Raw genomic sequence first — 14,965 nt, forward strand, 5'->3', positions numbered from 1 at the left:
TGGGAAAATCTGAGAAAATATTATTTGCATAATAATTTGGAACACAGTGTATATATATATACATACATACATATACATACAGACACATACAGTCATGGCCGAAAGTGTTGGCAACCTTGAAATTGTTCCAGAAAATGAAGTATTTCTCCTAGAAAATCATTGCAATTATACATGGAACAACACAAAAAAACTGAGAAAAAAAAAGGCAAATTGGATATAATGTCACACAAAACCCCCAAAATGTGCCGAACAAAATTGTTGGCACCTTTCTAAAATTGTAGGTAAAAACTTTGTTTCATACAAATATGAAACTAGATAAAAAGGGGAGAATTTTAATCAATCTTTGCATTGTGTGTCTGAGTGGCATGGTAGATAATTTTCCTGGATGTGGACGGCAGAGAAAAATTGTTGAAAGGTTGCTACGCAGGATTGTCCGGATTGTGTATAAGCAGCCCGAATCAAGTTTTAAAGAAACTCAAGCTGTCCTGCAGACTCAGGGTGCATCAGTGTCAGCGCGAACTATCCGTTGACATTTGAATGAAATGAAACGCTATGGCAGGAGACTCAGGAGGACCCCACTGCTGATATAAACATAAAAAATCTAGTCTGCAGTTTGCCAAAATGTACATGAGTAAGCCAAAATTCTTCTGGGAAAGCGTCTTGTGGACAGATGAGAACAAGATAGAGCTTTTTGGTAAAGCACATCATTCTACTGTTTACTGAAAACGGAATGAGGCCTGCAAAGAAAGGAACACAGTACCTACAGTCAAATATGGTGGAGGTTCAAAGATGTTTTGGGGTTGTTTGGCTGTCTCTGGCACTGGGTACCTTGACTGTATGCAAGGCATCATGAAATCTAAAGATTACCAACAGATTTTAGGTCACAGCAGAGTGCCCAATGTCAGAAAACTGGTTTTGTGCCTTAGGTCATGGAATAAACATGTGTATAACAAAACGTGCAATTGCAATAATTTTCTGGGAGAAATACTTCAGTTTCTGGAGAAATTTAAAGGGTGCCAACACTTTTGGCCATTACTGTGTATATATATATATATATATATATACATATATATATATATATATATATGTATATATATATATATATATATACATATATACACATATATAATATGTATATAAATATCCTCTTTTCCTAATCTCATACCCCTTTATAGGGATTTACCAAGCTTTGTCACCTCTGACCCCCGTGTGGCCACACATTCGCAGCTTCACAGCATGTACTGTATCACCCCAAAATCCCATTTTTTTAGCTTAGCCATAGTAGTCTCTGATTGTTCCTCACCTGGTGTCGCCTCCCACTCCTGAGAAAAAGTACTGACTGAATACTGACCAAATACTGATAGTGGGGCTGTGGCCTTTTAAGATAATATAGTAGAGTATTTATCTGCAGTTCTTTGTGAATCCACAGATTATATATTGAGATATGATTCTGAGTACGGCCAAACTTAGCACTGATACATGTATCTACCAGATAATCCCGAGCTCCGTGCATTATAGATGTCTCCATAGCATTTCTTAGCTGCTTATACGTTAAATATCATCTCAACCGATCTTGACGAATTTTATATTATTGACGTGAAGTGTAGGAGATGACAGGGCACATTTGTTCTTCCCATGCCCCATGCTATCATTTATTTGATAGGATTCCTGAGCTTCTCTCTACAAGTTTGTCTGGTTCCGCCATCATGTAAAAGATCATATCTATGAATGTCGATGCATTGCTACAAAGAGAGGTATCTCCCCCAAGTGCTCCGGTGTAGTGCACTCCGGTGATGTCCCCAACCCGTAAGCCAGTAAGAACAGTCTGCGACTTGCTCTCATCGGACGTTGCTGCTATCTGTTGGACATCTCTAGTACTACAAAGTGGAAATTTACTTCTTCGGCTCAGGCTTTCGCTGTATAATTCCACGAAATCTGATAACAGATTAATTTTCCGTTTTGTGGATTCCCATGGAAAAAAATAACCTTATCTTCTCTATCTCTCAGATATAAAGACACAAACTGGTTCCTTTTATTGCCAGCATGAAAGAGCAAACATTTTACGAGTTTGGATTCCTTCTTCACTTGTTGTAGCCAATATCTGGTGGCTTATTGGGCCAGTACTCTGGTGACCCATCCCTAGCAATCAAAGGTCGCCAAGTGTCATCCAAACTTGCCTACTTTGGCAAAAACCTATTATCTAATGTGAATGGCGACTGTCCCATTTATCAACAGATGCTGGGGGTAAGAAGGATTGGGCATGTTTGATTTCAATATGTCTGATTCTTTGTGCCCCCCACAGAATAGACTTATTCCCCTCTCCTAATTGAAATACACACTTGGCTCAGGCGTATGGCAGGTTCAGAAGGAAAACAAACTGGGCTGACTACTATCCAAGGTGATTGGCCATCTTAAAGGTAAGCTATTGTAAGAGAGGGTGGCCCACTCACACGACTACCACCGGGGGCAGTTTATGCTATCATCAAAAATGATATATTGCTTACATTTATTTATTATATAGCACCATTAAATCCACAGCGCTTTACAGACAATGTCCCCTTTGGGGTTCACAATCTAAATTGCCTATTGGTATGTCTCCAAAAGTGTGGGAGGAAACCCACGCAAACTCCTTGCAAATGTTGTTCTTTTGCAAAGCAACAGTGCTAACCACTGAGCCATCGTGCTTCCCACATGGCCCTTAGTTTTTTTGTGTTAAATGTATTTTTTTAAATATTTTTGGCAAAAAGTGGTTGTCCTCTGAGGAATCTTTAGAGTCCATTATTGTGTCAGTGTCTAGGACCCAATGAAAGATCCTCTGATCGTTCAGACCAGCTCTGATTGGGACAGATATTGGTGACTTGAAACTTTAACCTGCGGAGATAGTGACCCAGTTCAATTGTCCAGTCACTGATGGACTCAGTGGGTATGTGACCCAACCTTAATGACCAAAGCTGGATTCTTTTCTCTCCATGGTGTCCTAATGGCATATTTTTCAGTCTCTAACAGACTAGTAGTTCCAAATCTGGTGATTCGGAACCCAAGATCCTATCTATCCCCAGTGATGAAGTAGAACAACCATTTCCTAGGATCACAACTACAGTAACTAGTTCTTATGATCTAGTAACACAAGGTACTGTCCTTGGCAGTGGCCAGGACCAGATTACTTAGTACTTTAGTGTTCTTTTCCTAATAATATAATAGTTTCTGATTACAAACACTACTGGCTAATCTATGAATATTATTAATCCGGGTAATCTGGATTTTCCAAGTGATTTGAAATCAACAACAAAAGTCCCAATAGTCCAAACACAAAAAATGTAGAAATGTAATCATAGAAGTGAAACCATCTACAGAGCCATCTATCGTCCTACCCGGAAGAACACTGTTTCTTCAGCTCTGATGAACTGTGAACGCTGCTGTCACGGGTTTACCGTGACAGAGGAGCCAGATTTCCGCAGCGTTGGATTCCTTCCACTCCTGCACTCACTAGAAGGTTAAACAGTGCAGGTTTCTGTTAGCAGTGCTGGGGTTAATCTGCTCAGTTGTGAGCTCCTTGGAAGCTTACCTTCATTTAGGCTCTCAGCTGTTCACTGTTAGCTACTCCTTGCTCTTTATATTCTGGGCTTGAGCAAGCTATCATTGCCAGAGCTAGCTTCATGCTGCATGGTTCTAGGAGTTTGGTGGAGAGTTGTTGTTTGAGAAGGCATTTGGTGGATTTAAGCTTAGACTGTTGCATGGTTTTGGTTGTGTGTTAACCCTATTATTCTCCTATTTTAGTTTGTTCCCCATCCTTCACTTCCCGGTGTTAACCTCTGTTGTTTGTGTGCATATACTGTATTTGTATGATTGGTATTTTCCTTTAGCCCTGTTTGTATTACCTTGTTAGTCTGGTTGGTGTACTGCCTTACACTACTACTCCCCTCTTCCCTGGGTGGGGGAAGGGAACAGACTGAGGGCGGATTGAGGAGCTCGGATAAGGTACGTGGCCCCGACGTCTTCACCTTCAGAAGTAATCCGGGGAACCGGGCCAGCTAGGGCTCCCCTAGCATTAGGGACAGGGTAGGAGGCCCTGGCCCCGGGATACCCACCAACAGAGTCATGACAGCTGCAACTGATCATCAGGTTCTGATTGGTTGCCATGCTTACATGACGCCCTCAGTAAAATGGCAGAAGATGCAGAGCAGAGTATGGAGGAGCCAGTGCAGAAGGTATCTATTTTTTTAACAGGCCTATTAATAAGGGGATAGTAATGGTTTATGGTCGACACTCTATCTTGGTGTTCCATGGTAGACATAAAGTAAAGTAGATGATAGGAAAACACAACAAATAAGGTATTTTATTGGGAGATTAGCATTTAATAAGTGTCCATATAATTTGTGATGGCCAACGTTTCAGTCCTTCTTGGACTTCTTTCACAGCCTGTCAACCTATCTATGCACTCACATGGAGTCAGTAGCAAATATGAGAAAATTGATAGGTTGCAACACAGGCTGTGGAAAAGGTCCGGGAAGGACTGAAACGTTGGCCATCACAAATAGTATGGGCACTTATTAAATGCTAATCACCCAAGAAAATATTTATTTGAGGTGCAAATTGAGTGCTGTCATTTAAAAAAGGGTTGTCCACTCGTGGATGACCCTTTTAAGACAAATTTTAACACCCCTATGTGGATGCGGCTGGCAAGTGCCCCAAGGGCACTTTCCAGTCCTGGCAAGTGCTGTCGCTCTCATCACAGGTAATATATGGCTACCGAATATATGATTGTTCCATATGGGTTCATCATAGGCTGAATAGTGTACACTGCTTCCTACTGACGCGGAGGCAGATAATTCTTTACTGACATCAAGGAAACAAGTCTAGCCTAGAAAAAGTTAGCATTTTACCATAATAGATAATGACACACTTTTTTCTAATTTGTACTCATCTAAGCAATCTTGTTGTCTCGGATCCTGAAGCTGGAATCCATATTTGGCACTGATGAAATCTAAAAAGTGAGGAACAGGAGTGTGACAGATACAAGGACAGCTCTGCTCCTGGTTCTGTATCTATGTAGTACAGATGGTGTTTTAATAACGAGGATCAAGTGTAAATGTTACCGCTAAATCAGCTCCTATAGAAGAGAAATGAATGTTTACATAGCGATTTACAGCAAAAAAGATTTAATAAAGTGAAATTTCTAACAGGATCACAGCCTAGTCTCTAGATATATAGTCTTGGGTACTGTGTATAGCATGCCATGGCTAAATGTTGAAGATATACATCAGGATTATTCTCCGATGTGTGCCTCTGATATATAACCTTACAATGGCATATGTCAACCATTGGCCATTGGCCAGAAAGTTAAAGAGTAACTAAACTTTTTTTTTCAATAATTTTGTCCAGCAGCATGGAAAGATATGAAAGTTTGCCAATCACTTTGTTAGAGGATTTGTCTTCATTCCTGCTTTTCCTCAGACTTTCTGCCTGCCTATAGATGCATTGATATCAGAACCTAATCTTTTGGGGAACTGATCCTGGCAGTGAAGGTGTTTGGGGCGGAAAATCATTTTTGCTATTTGATTTCATTCAAAATTTTGCATAATTTGAGTTTTACAAACCCTTTTCCCTGTACATTCAGCTTTGATGTAGTTATAAATCAACTGAGAGGAGCTGAAAAAAGACGGATAAAAGAGTTAGAAACCCTCCCATTGGACCTTTAGAATGAGCTCACTGACAGATTCTTAGTTCACATATCCTGCAGTGAGCAACACAGAGGCTATAGATGGCAAGTGGTGTAAAAATTTGAATGAAACCCAATTACAATAATATTTTTTGGCCCAAAATACATGCATTTACATAAAAAAAATCATTATACCCAAAGATGGACAGCCCACCTTAAAGACATTTTTTTTCCCTTAAATGCATATATTTGGGATTAAAAACAATTTTACAATTGGGTTTCATTACAAATGTTGATCCTTTTGACTTTTACAGGTTCTTTTTTTTCTACATATTCAACATTGATTTGGTCTGTGGTCAGAGGAGCTCAGAAAAAAGACAGATACAAAAGTTACAAACTCTACGGTCAGACATAGACAGAAGACAGCCCCTGTGCAATAATAATATAGGGGTCCTTTGTAGTCAAATGATCATCATAATGTACAATTCCATCTCCATTGGAGGTAGAAGTAGGCCCCCTTACCTCTTGGGCCCCTGTGCAGCCAATGGTATGTTGGCCCCTGCGTCAGACCATTAGAATCAATTAGAATGAGCTCGCTGATGGATTCTAAGTCTATTCGTTCTGCAGCCAGGAATAAATAGCGCCACACAGAAGTTAAACAGTGTAAACTTTTTAATGAAATCCAATTGAAATAACGATTAATAGCTGCAATTACATGCATTTAAGTAAAAAAAAATATCAGTACATAGTTTAAAAGTTTCCATACACTAGATAAAAAGACACATATGCATGTTTTTTCTCAATATCTCACATGAAATCAGAATAAACTTTTCCCGTTTTAGGTCAATTAGGATTACCATCATTTCTAATATTTGCCAAATGCCAGAATAATGGGAGAGAGAGAATGTTTTAAGGCATTTTTATTACTTACTGCAAAGTCAAAAGTTTCCATCCATTTCATTAGTATTTGGTACCATTGCCCTTAAACTGAATGACTTGGGTCAAACGTTTGGGATATCCTTCCACAAGCTTCTCACAATAGTTGGGCGGAATTTGGGCCCATTCCTCCTGACAAAACTGGTGTAACTGATCCAGGTTTGTAGGTCGCCTTGCTCGCAGCCTTTTCAGCTTTGCCCATAAATTTTCAATAGGATTGATATCAGGGCTTTGTGATGGCCACTCCAAAACATTGACTTTGTTATCCTTAAGCCACTTTGTTACCATTTTGGCAGTATGCTTCTGGTCATTGTCCATTTGGAAGACCCATTTCCGCCCAAGCTTTAACTTCCTGGCTGATGTCTTGAGATGTTGCTTCAGTATTGCCACATAATCTTCTTTTCTCATGATGCCATCTATTTTGTGAAGTGCACCAGTCCCTCCTGCAGCAAAACAACCCTACAACATGATGCTGCTACCCCCGTGTTTCACAGTCGGGATGGTGATCTTAGGCTTCCAAGTTTCTCCCTTTTGCCTCCAAACGTAATGATGGTCATTATGCCCAAAATGTTTAATTTTAGTTTCATCAGACCACAGGACATGTCTTCAAAAATGAAGGTCTTTGTTCCTGTGTGCATTTGCAAACATTAATCTGGCTTTTTTAAGCTTCTTTTGGAGTAATGGCTTCTTCCTCGCAGAGTATCCTTTCAGCCCATGTTGATATAGTACTCGTTTCACTGTGGTTATTGACATAATCTTACCAGCTTCCGCCATCATCTTCACAAGGTCTTTTGCTTTTGTCCTTGGGTTGATATTCACATGTCGGGCCAAAGCATGTTCATCTCTGGGACACAGAACCCATCTCCTTCCTGAGCAGTATGATGGCTGGACGTTTCCATCTTGTTTGTACTTGTGTATAATTATTTGTACAGATGAACGAAGCACTTTCAGGTATCTTGAAATTGTGCCCAAGGATGAGCCAGACTTGTGCAAGTCCACAATTCTCTTTCTGATATCTTGGCTGATTTCTTTAGACTTTCCCATGATGCTACACAAAGAAGCAGTGTGTTTCAGGTGTGCATTAAAATACATCCACAGGTGTGTCTCTAATTAACTCAGATGTTGCCAAAAAAAACTATTAGAAGCTTCCAAACACATGACATCATCATATGGGCAGTCTAGAATTGTTTAAAGACATAGTAATCTTAGTGTGTGTAAACTTTTGACATTGCAGTAAGTAATAAAAATGCCTTAAAACATTCTCTCTCTCTCATTATTCTGGCATTTGGCAAATATTAAAGATTATGGTAATCCTAACTGACCTAAAATAGGAAAGGTTTATTCTGATTTCATGTCAGATATTGAGAAAAACATGGAGATGTGTCTTTTTATATAGTGTATCGAAACTTCTGGCTTCAACTGTAAATGTAGACATTCAGGGAGCTCCTATATTTTATAGAGTGATATAAATGAGATGTCATTTACAAATGTCCTGTATGCTGCAATGTTGAACTCTAGATGGATGTGGCTTGATGTGGAGTAAACGCTACTTCTTCCATGACAGCGCTTTTCATAGCAATTGTGAAATGACCCCTTACATGTAGGAACCGGGTACATATCAAATAATGAACAACGCGGTCAGACAAAAAGCAATTAATGCAGTCACCCAAGCAGCGCTGCAGCTGCCACTACTGTGCACACAGTGTGCTTCCCTGTCTAATGGTTTCACAGTCTCCTTCTGAGTGCCTCATATTCGTCTGTCACAGCTCCGCCATATCCTGAGTGTAACTTCTTGCAGAGTTTTGGAAACGTGCCACATCCTCTGGCTGCTGCGGGCAGTAGGGTGTCACCGCAGATAAGAGCTGCAATCATGTATCGTGACAAATAAATTACATAGCTTGGTGTTATGTAAGAGATTTATGGTCTTCAGTGACAAGGAGAAGGACACCATCCCAAGAAGATAGTCAGGGTACACAGCTCTCCTTCACACTGAGTGGTCTTGGTAACTTTAAGAAATATGCCTCACGTGACCATGCCTTCAAATGCCCCCTAAACTAATGACTGCTGATCACTAGAGAACACACCAGCCACAATGCCTCCATAAGTCCCAGGGCTCCTAAATAAGTTATATTAGCCCTATACGAGTCATAGCCATAGCGCCACCGATTGGTGCCCCAAATCAGTGCCCACTGTATTAGTGCTACCTTTTATATGTGTCCATATTATATATTTACGGCCACAGTGCCGCTATCTTAATCCCAGGCACATGGCAAATATGCTAAGAAAAGTGCCTTCTTAATGCCAACCACACTTATACGGGGCACTGCCATGACATGAGTGGTGTCCCTGCCGCCTGGGCAGTAATGGGTGTTTACTTGCTTGTGTATGTACAGTGTCGGTTCCTGCTCTCACTGTGGAGGCACTATACTGTATGTGGAGGGTACTGTGGGAGCATCATACTGTGTGGGGGGGGACTGTGGGGGCATCATACTGTGCGGAGGAACTGTGGGGGCATCATACTGTATGTGGAGGGAACTGTGGGGGCATCATACTGTGTGGGGGGGGGACTGTGGGGGCATCATAGTGTGCGGAGGAACTGTGGGGGCATCATACTGTATGTGGAGGGAACTGTGGGGGCACTATACTGTATGTGGAGGGAACCATGGGGGCATCATACTGTGTGGGGGAACTATGAGGGCACCATACTGTATGTGAAGGGAACTGTGGGGGCACTATACTGTATGTGGAGGGAACTATGGGGGCATCATACTGTGTGGGGGGAACTGTGGGCGCACTATGCTGTATGTGAGCGTAACTGTGGGGGCATCATATTGTGTATAGGGGTAAACTGTGGGTGCAACATTCTGTGGTTGGGATAAACTTTGAGGGTGCAATGCTGTATGTGGTGGAAACTGTGTCAGCACCATACTGTGTGTGGGGGCAACTGTGGGGGCACTATGCTGTATATTTGGGGAACTGTGGAAGGAAATGTGAGAGCGCCATACTGTGTGTAGAGGGAACGGCGGGGCACTATATTGTAAATGGGCGAAACTATTGGAGCACCATACTGTGTGTTAGGTAAGCTGGGGATACAATCCTGTGTGGGAGAGCTGTGGCGGTACCATACTGTGTGGGGGGTACACTGGGGGGTCACCATACTGTGTGGGGGGTAAACTGGGGGGTCACCATACTGTGTGGGGGGTATACTGGGGGGGTCACCATACTGTGTGAGGGGCAAACTGAGGGGTCACCATACTGTGTAGGGTGTAAAGTGGGGGGTGGTCACCATACTGTGATTGGGATAAACTCTGAGGGCGCTATGCTGTATGTGGAGGGAACTATCTCAGCACCATACTGTGTGGAGGGAATTGTGGTGGTACTAGGCTGTATGTGGGAGGAAATGGAGGGCACCATACTCTACATGGAGGCACTATGATGTGTGAAGGGGTATTGTGGGTGCATCACTCTGCATAGAGAGGCATCATACTGTCTAGGGCCTATAAAAAGGGTATCTAACTGTATGGGGACGCTAAGAGGCTTTACTACGAACACTTTATCTGTTTGGGTCACAAAAAGAGCTGTACAGTTCTATACATGCACAATATTTGTCCCGCTTTACTGTCGTTCATATTTTGGGGGTACGCACATTCCTGTGTGCTGACATTTTGGTCACCCAGATAAGAAGACACTTGGTTGCTACGCAACCTGAACTCGCTCGGTATGGGGTGCTGAGCCTATAGGCCTTGTTGCCCATAGCAACAAATCACTTCCAAGAAAGAAATTAAAGCAGAACTCAATTTGGTTGCTATGGACAACAAGGCGGGGGTTTGTTAGTTTTGATAACTCAGGCCCATTTGTCCTTACATGTGCGGGTTATCTTCATTGACAGCACGTTCCACTAATAAATGTCTGCACTTCAATTGTATTCAGGGGAGACAGAATCTCTGTGGTACAGTGTTAATGGTGGTTAAAGGTTACGTCAGCAGCCGACCCCATTATAAATGCAGGCCCTCGCACTGACCCGTTCTTGGCCTGTGGGGGAAGACAAGACGCTTTTAGCACATTGATCTACAGATTTCCCCATTGTTAGAGTTATTATTACCTTTTGTTGCCGTGCAAAGGGTTAATCTTGCATAGAAATGCATCAACTGAGAATATAGGTATAAGGGAAAAAACTAATTTATATTTGTGGGTGCAACATGTTTCATTGTAACCGGACCACAAAAGGGGCATAAAATGACCCCTTTCCTGCTGGATCCTGGCATTGTAGCAGAATCTGAGCCACTGGTAGACGCTACGATCCACGGGAGGATCCATAAGCCTAAGTATTATTGATCCATGAGCACTTATCTTTTTGGTAAAATTATTTGTGGGCCCGTGTGACCTTATACAGGGCTTCCAGTCCTGTGTCACCGCAGATAAGAGGTGCAATCATGTATCGTGACAAATAAATTACATAGCTTGGTGTTATGTAAGAGATTTATGGTCTTCAGTGACAAGGAGAAGGACACCATTCCAAGAAGATAGTCAGGGTACACAGCTCTCCTTCACACTGAGTGGTCTTGGTAACTTTAAGAAATATGCCTCACGTGACCATGCCTTCAAATGCCCCCTAAACTAATGACTGCTGATCACTAGAGAACACACCAGCCACAATGCCTCCATAAGTCCCAGGGCTCCTAAATAAGTTATATTAGCCCTATACGAGTCATAGCCATAGCGCCACCCATTGGTGCCCCAAATCAGTGCCCACTGTATTAGTGCTGCCTTTTATATGTGTCCATATTGTATATTTACGGCCACAGTGCCACTATCTTAATCCCAGGCACATGGCAAATATGCTAAGAAAAGTGCCTTCTTAATGCCAACCACACTTATATGGGGCACTGCCATGACATGAGTGGTGTCCCTGCTGCCTGGGCAGTAATGGGTGTTTACTTGCTTGTGTATGTACAGTGTTGGTTCCTGCTCTCACTGTGGAGGCACTATACTGTATGTGGAGGGTACTGTGGGGGCATCATACTGCGTGGGGGGGAACTGTGGGGGCATCATACTGTGCGGAGGAACTGTGGGGGCATCATACTGTATGTGGAGGGAACTGTGGGGGCATTGCATAGAAATGCATCAAATGAGAATATAGGTATAAGGGAAAAAACTAATTTATAATTGTGGATGCAACATGTTTCATTGTAACCGGACCACAAAAGGGGCATAAAATGACCCCTTTCCTGCTGGATCCTGGCATTGTAGCAGAATCTGAGCCACTGGTAGACACTACGATCCACGGGAGGATCCATAAGCCTAAGTATTATTGATCCATGAGCACTTATCTTTTTGGTAAAATTATTTGTGGGCCCGTGTGACCTTATACAGGGCTTCCAGTCCTCAAAGGGGCATTCAGTAACGTCCGTCAAAAGAGAAGGGAACCATTACTATTCTCCTGTACAAGGAATGAGTTACTTACGAGAAGACCCCATGTAGCTTTTATAGCTGTCGACCAAATGAACAGCCATTTTTTTAGACCCCCCCCACCCCCATCATATACATGCATGCCTGGCCTTGGCATAGATGGGTTGTTTCTAATGAAGAAAGGCAAGTAAGATGCAGCCAGATACGTTTAATGGCAGCTTGTCTATGTTGAGAATAAAAGGATCGGTCCCTTTTACCCTAATAAGAGTAGGGAAAATTTGAGAGGCTCACATACACATTACAAAGTTGTTGCTTCCCCCAAAATCAGGAGGTTCGGACCACTTTACTGTAAAGTCCCCCTATGTATACTAAATATTTCTGCCTCCCCCGACTCCCCTATACACAGGAACTCTCGAGCCCCTATGTCCTCTGGTGGCTTATCATGAGAGAGAAAAAATAATCGACCACTGAATTTCACCAGGCCAGATCTTTCTCTTCCCCAAAATTATTTGTTGGGGAAAAGTCAGAAGGCCCCCATACATACACATTGCATTGTCAGGTGACCTTGCTAACAGATCGCCAGGTCAGTCAGACATTAGTCTAATGTGTATAAGGGCCCAAGCTCAGACTGGCCTGCAGGAGAACAGGAGGAACCTCCGGTGGGCCCCCATGCAGGAATTGGCTCTCCACGCCACCTATATGAGAAGTAGTTGGCACAATACATGTTTCACTTTGTACAGACAAGGGCATCCTCTCAATATTCATTTAACAAACTACCCCGTTTATTATCACATAGAAATATAGACAATTTTGTGAGTGATGGTGATGTGATTTTTGCATGTAACTGAACAGTGGGCCACCAGACTCAATGTTACTGATGGGCCCTTGGCACCCCAATCCGACACTGGAAAGGCCTTAATGTGTAAGGTCACCTTAACTCAGCCACTGTTCTCCAGAAGTTTTTTATTTAATTGATTGGATGCATTTGTCTTAAAGATGACCTTACACTGGAATTTTTAAGTTAAAATGACTACCTCCTCCAATTGATGCTACTTCTCTGATTTTGGAATAGTTTTTATTTTCGTTTTCTGAGCCCCTCCATTCTAAAGTTATACCCCTACCCCAGAAATAAAAAGGCAAATTTTGGTTTCAACCAACTGGGCATGTACCATAAAACATCTCTGTAGGCATGGCCCTGTTTTGATTAGCCAGCGTCAGAGGAGAAAAAGAAAATGTCGACTGATATTTAGTATACGCCCTCATGGTTAAAGGGAGAATTTGAACCTTTATTACCAGAGGGCATAACTTTGGAACAGAGGGGCACAGAAGGAAAACAAAAACTGTCCCAGAATCAGTGGAGCTGCAGAAATTGAATTGGAGGAGGTAGTCAGTCTAAATTTAAAAAATTCCAGTGAAAGGTCTTCTTTAGTATGCAACTTTATTACCATGACATGACATTGAATCATGAAAAAATACTTAATTTGCACTTTAGCAGAGAATCCACAACGAAAGTAGCTCAATGCTTGGTGAAGCACCATAGACCTCCTCTTTCTGGTGATTGATGATGGTCCCAGCTCACAATTCCCACTAATCCTTTCTTCTGATATGAAACAGGACCTTTATTTCTAATGGAGAATGAAAATGTAAATTAATATGTCAAGAGAAATAAAGAACAGAAGGAAAAAGAGTACCTGGGAATAGTGAGAGAAGAAATGAGGTCAGAGGTGGTGACGGAGATGGGTGGGGACAAAGTTAAGTCTTGGTGTGGAAGTATTGCTACATGAAGCAGGGTTACATCAGTTGGAAGAGCAGGATTTGCATTTTATGTAACGACACCTGGGGAAAAATGCAAAATCGTCTGTAGTGGTAGAAGGAGAAGAAAAGGAAGAAAGAGCGAAGGGTAAGCACGTAGATAGAACCGATCTCAGCAATATATTAGTGGTATATTGTAATGAAATCGTCAAATTATCTTCCTTACTGTACATATATCTTTGTAGAACATGATTTGGAATTACACTGTTCCAGATGCGTGCTCCTTAATTGCACTAAATGTATGAATTTTTCATCCTATGACATTTTATTTTGTGTGTTTCTTGGGTCTATTATTTTTTCTATTATATTTATGAGCGTTGGTGTCATAAACGATAACGCATAGACCTCAGCTCAGTTACTTATGACATTACAAGTATATTCTAAGCTGAGGATGTCTTATACTATGTAGTTTGTAGTACAACAGCTATGAATCAGACGACCTCTTAGGTAACCTGACAAATGTATCGCTTGTATGAATTCTATAGTGCGGCGTTCTATATAGAAGTCATATAATATCTAGAAATATGAGGATCGTCCATTTCCGACGATGTTGTTTGTTTTTGGTTACAATGCTTATCCCCGTTGTAGCATCTGGGCCATGTACAACACAATGAAACCTCTTAAAAGACCACTTTTTTCAGGATAATCCATTTCCTTTTTTCACATTTTCCTTTGACATATTTTTAGTTCCACCATGTGCTATGTATACTGGCCAACTTCTCTGAGAAGACAACCCAACTAGACATTTGGGTGGTCATCTCAAAGAGGTTTCTCTCTATCCAGTTCTGATTGAAGCAATATTGGCATGGAATTTCAAAGTACTTTTCTCTTAGTGATCCCACTTTCTTCCATATTCTTACGTCACTTTGTTTTGTCACATTTTAAAAATCTGGGCCCTTACCATGACATCTGGCAGCAACTCGACTGTTCATCTCATTATGTCAAGTTTCTTCTCATTTCTTATTTCCTCTCGTGTTTACTCCAAAGATAATCACCTTCAAATTACCTTGTAGAGACTTATAGCACCTCAAAGGAGTCGAGAGTTAAGACCCGGCAGACCTTACAAACATTCTTGTGCCTTTTGAGGTTCTTCTTTGGTCCGTTCTTTTCGACCACTTGGTGCTACTCCGGCATTTCACTTTAGCATCC

At 41.8% G+C, this 14,965-nt stretch overlaps 1 protein-coding gene across 2 annotated transcripts in view; it reads left to right on the forward strand.

The window, feature by feature from the left end:
• AVPR2 (arginine vasopressin receptor 2) overlaps nucleotides 1-14,965 on the forward strand; it is a 91,588-nt gene that overhangs the window by 62,780 nt on the left and 13,843 nt on the right. Inside the window, exon 1 of one of the 2 annotated variants that reach the window (XM_073637765.1) lies at nucleotides 13,750-13,904. The exons of the other annotated variant lie outside the window; for it this stretch is intronic. The gene's annotated coding sequence lies outside the window, so the exon portion shown is untranslated. Of the gene's footprint in view, nucleotides 1-13,749; nucleotides 13,905-14,965 lie in introns of those variants that run through there. 2 annotated transcript variants of the gene reach the window in all.

Source organism: Phyllobates terribilis, unplaced genomic scaffold (assembly GCF_046119375.1).
Source record: "Phyllobates terribilis strain yellow unplaced genomic scaffold, ASM4611937v1 Scaffold_7__3_contigs__length_470593459, whole genome shotgun sequence".
Lineage (NCBI taxonomy): Eukaryota > Metazoa > Chordata > Amphibia > Anura > Dendrobatidae > Phyllobates > Phyllobates terribilis.